At 33.8% G+C, this 4,828-nt stretch overlaps 1 long non-coding RNA gene across 1 annotated transcript in view; it reads right to left on the reverse strand.

The window, feature by feature from the left end:
• Positions 1–411: 411 nt before the first annotated feature.
• The window catches only part of LOC111087635, an 8,462-nt gene continuing 4,045 nt past the window's right edge, over positions 412–4,828 (reverse strand). The window contains exons 2-3 of the long non-coding RNA XR_002612293.1: positions 1,381–1,480; positions 412–761 (exon numbers count right to left, since the gene is read on the reverse strand). This is a non-coding gene — a long non-coding RNA (uncharacterized LOC111087635). The remainder of the gene's footprint in view (positions 762–1,380; positions 1,481–4,828) is intronic.

The raw sequence follows: 4,828 nt of genomic DNA on the forward strand, positions 1-4,828 counted from the left end.
GTTTTAAACTGATCTGACCAAACGGGTGCTCCCCAGTGACACAGCAGTATGTCTGCGGACTTACAACGCTAGAATCCAGGTTTCAATACCCGTGGTGGGCAAAGCACAGATAGCCCATTGTGTAGCTTTGTGCTTTATTACAAACAAACAGACCAAGCGCATGCGCAGTAATGAGTGTACGAGCGACTGTTTCTATTCGAAAACTGCTTGCTGTTTAAGTTGTCGATAGTTCCAAAAGAAGCCGTTAGGCGAAAACTGAGCATTATAGAAGTTTGTATCTGGAGAAAAAAGAAGTGTCAATGTTCACTATATGAAACAAAGGATCACTATAACAATGTATTTATTTGCTGATAGAACAGAACACAGAAAAGAGTCTGCAACGTTTAAAGAAGGTGAAACAATAAGTACAAATACGTTTAATTATTAATATTTATTTTCGGAATTCTAGACCTCAAAGGAGCAGCAAAATTTAGAGACATCTTGAAAGGACACGTTCTGACCTCTGACGGTAGTAAAGCCGTAGTTAAGAAGGCTCTGAATCTCGTCATGGTGGAAGTCAAGTTTCATCAAAGCATGGACAAGTATATTTTGAAACGATGAATACCTTTTCGCCATGTTCACCAATTCTTGAAAATTTAGCCAGACTTTGGTGGAGTCGACTGAACCTTCACTGACGTCAACTTGTATCATCTCGATATCGAAAAACGACGTTGTCATGTTAATCTTCTCAGGAGCTGTATCTTGCATTGTGCTTCTATTTTCTGCACATACAAAAAAGAGCAGCAGGAAACGAAAAGTGACATTACTAAGATTAGGTGGTGTCTAGTGCCGCGTTAAGGCAGTGGTGGGCCCTGGGTGAAGTATAAATTAGTGGCCCCCTGCTTACTCTTGCTTTTAAGAAAATACCATACAATTTGAAAAACTAAATTTATTGGTGATAAAAAAATAAAGAAAAAGAAAATGAAAAAAAAAACCATTAAAAACTGGTTTATTATTTTTTTTATACACTTCACATTATATTAATTATTATTATACTCGCAGCGCGCGTTGGACCCTTGACGGTGGAGACCCCTTTTGTCCATTGGATGAAACGGTTATGTTGGTGACTTTGTGAAGCTTGAATATTGTATTCAATATTAGCAAAAAGATATAGTGTGCTAATGTTTAAATGAAAATTGAAAGACACCAAAATCCCTTTCGTTCTCACTATTTATGAAGGATGAATTTATTTGATTTTGTTACTGTAGTGAGCTTAATTGATTTTTTATTCGTCCGCCCTTCAGATTTTGTCCAAGTTTCTTTATAAGTTCAATTTATTCAGACTTACACATAATAATTTCAAACACTCATTCAAGTAAACACTTCTGAAATCTTTCTTACCTGTGGGAAAAGTAGAAGCCGTTTCAACAAACATAATTATAGTCACGGTAAACTGGATAATAAAAATCGCAACCGTTGGTCTCATTTTGGATTTTTATTCCTGTGAATACAAGTAATTTGTATAAACAGTTTATATCATAGCAGAGAAGTAAGAATGTTTCCAGATATTCCAAATCTTCTCAGATTAGAAATTAACAGGAAGTAATTATTGTTAAACTTCCTTAAATGTTCTTCATTGTTACTAGTAAAATCCATGTAATACTATAATTTCATTTTATTATAATATAAAGTGAATAATAAATGGACATCAATTATGATTTTCATTGGAAAAATAATATGTTCACAATTGTAAATTATATTGATAACCAGTTTTAATTAAACACTTTTTCAGTTGTGTTCTATTACTTTATTTTTCACAGGAGATAAGACCAATATGATGTATGAAAAGTACAGAGTTCGAGAATGCATTAAATTTATCAGAAGTAGAAATGTGTTAGCAGATTTATCAGTAAATTAGCCATAAAATAAGAATAACCTTGTTAAACTTATCTAACGCTACAGTATAAGCTGGTGCTTTAACTCAAGTTAAACAACCTCAACGTTTGTTTATGAGATAAAAAAAAAAATGACTGGAAACCCTGAACAACCTTACAACTTTTTATAACGACAGTAATATAGTATCAACTGTGAACTCTTTCCATCTTATTATCACAAATGTATACGATCTTCGTTGTATGAGCAATACAACCACACTTTACTATCATAGGGATTTAGTTCGGTGATACACTTCAACTCTAAGGGTTAGCTTAATTCCAACGTAAACAAGCGGATTGTATTATGATGCAGTTTGCCACGTGATCTTAACAAGTTTGGAATTTCACGCAAAGCTACACGTGGGCTATTTGCGATATCCATCCCTAATTTAGCAGTGATGTACTAGAGGGAGGGCTGCTAGTCAACACCACCCACCGCCAACTCTTGGGTACTCTTTTACCAGTGAATAGTGAAATTGACCGTTCCATTATAACGCCCACACGGCTGAAAGGGCGAGCATGTTTGGTGAATAGAATTCGAACTCGCGACCTTCATATTGCGAGTCAAACATCCTAACTACCAGGCCAGTCTTAACTAGAAACAGCACTCTTTTTATATACAGTTGTATACATAGTCTGTTTATGTAACCTTTCAAACTACGCATTTTCAACTCTAAGTTATATATCTCATTAAGTTGATAAAAGATAAGCCCATAATTTGAAAAATATTAACTATTCATACGATGGGTCATTCTTCTATGACTCTAGAATTAGTTACAATATTCTTCTGTACTTCTAAATACGTTTTATATTGATTAGATAAACTAACTACGTGGATACACAAACTCACACTTTGTTTGTTATTTAGAAAAAGTCAATTGAAATCCTTTATTTATATATTGAAAAACAATTACAAATAGAAATTCAACATGCTTTTAATTCAATATATCAAATAATGTTGTGTACAGAATGAGCATAAAATTGTGTAAAGCTCAAAATAGGATATCTTAACCTCTTTCAGATTTTAGTGCAAATCTACACAAAGGCTATCTGTTCCGAATTTTTAACTGATACATTAGAGAGAAGGCAGCTAGTTACCAGCATCCATTGCCAAATCTTGGGTTATTCTTGACCGAATAGAGGGATTTTATCATAATTCTTGTAGCACATCTAGGGCCCCAAACTGAGGAACGTGTTTTTGCAACACGAGACGTGAGCTATGAATCCTCGGACTAAGTACGCTGACTATCCTAGATCACATTTTGTCTCTGTAAGTAGAAATCCTGACTGCTTGTAAATAGAATTATATCTTTGGTTTGAGAACGACCTGTTATCACTTAAGGAATATCTTTAATATCCAACGTTTAACTTTCATAGTTTCCTGAATCTATTTCGTTATGTTTGATGCGAGATCAGTTGCATAGCTGTGTCCCTAACGATACGGTAAAAAGTAAAAGCATAGACATTAAAAGTATTTTGTGACTGATAATTGGTCGTTTTCCACGCAGATGTGTTTCTGATCTTAGTGTATACTACACCAACTTCGGACTGTGGATCCGAGGTTGGTTAGCATACTATTTTGAAAAATAAAAATTCGCACTCCGCACTTTGGGGCCATGGCTGCATTATAAGATTGACTGTCAAATCCCACTATTCATTTAGAGTAGCCCAAGTATTGACGGTAGGTAGTGTTGAATAGTTTCCTCGCCTCTAGTCCATCATTTCCAAATTATCAACGGCTAGCGCAAATATCGCCCTAGTAGCTTTGCGCGAAAATCAACAAACAACAACTACGCCAACCATCTTCATTCAAAAGCATTCAACTTTTGCTTGCCTTCGTTGGAATTTATGTATTTCGATCCATGGCTCATTTTACGTATTTTATACTTGTCTGTTATACATATATTTGCATTTTCTGCCAAGTTTGATATTGTGGTGTTTATATCTATGTTTAAACTTAACGTTATTTTTTCTTTCTTTCTTTTCTGGATGCCCAAATATTTGATATTTGTTTTTCTTTTGTGTGTGTGTGTATATATTTATTATGTCTTTGTATCTTTGTAAATCTTTTTCGAATACCTTGATTCTATCCTTCATTTTTCCTTTTGGTTACCAATGGTCTTTTTTTTTTTGTTCGTCTTGCAATTTTTCTTTTCTTTTTCTTCTTTTTAGTTGTTCCATTGCTCACTTTTTCCTTTTTTCTTCTTATCATTGTCAAGTAAGTGTCTACTTCTTCTTATCATCCATTTTTCTTTATCTTGAAAACATTTACACACAAGTTCGATGTATCCCATTGCGCATGTTCTTTCCATAATTTTTGTGAGTCTCAGAACAGGTTAAGCAGGACGTAAGTCACTTGAATTAAGTCTGCTGAATACCAGTCAGATATTAACATAATATATAACAAAAAAAAACATATTACTCATTGTTTTAATAAAGGTTATAGGGCTGTTACTCCTTTCGGCATTGAATTCGCGCCAACAACTATACTTTGCTTTGAATATGTCTCAAGTGGGTTAAAGCTGTGATTCTTATTTGGCAAACCTCGAGTCATCAACTGCATATGTGGGCTTTGAGTTGCAAGACACTCAGAACCTCTGGATTAAAACATCAATCATACAATTCTTAACATAATGGTGTGATACCACAAAACAAGCATGTGACGCCCGTATAGCATGCCGTTTATACATATGCATATATATATATAAGTAATAAAGAAAATTACATAAATTAAGTATGATGTAAGGATAGCAATGTCAAAAAGTACAGAAACAAATTAGCGATGAATAGAAAAGACTACAAAAAATCACTACATCAGCTTAGTTTTTGGTAATTTTTATTACTTGTTTCCTTCTTTTTAAACTTATTTTATTGTAAGTAGGTTGATAAGTAGAACTATTTGTTTATTTTTATAA

This window comes from Limulus polyphemus, unplaced genomic scaffold (assembly GCF_000517525.1).
Source record: "Limulus polyphemus unplaced genomic scaffold, Limulus_polyphemus-2.1.2 Scaffold2406, whole genome shotgun sequence".
Classification (NCBI taxonomy): Eukaryota; Metazoa; Arthropoda; class Merostomata; order Xiphosura; family Limulidae; genus Limulus; species Limulus polyphemus.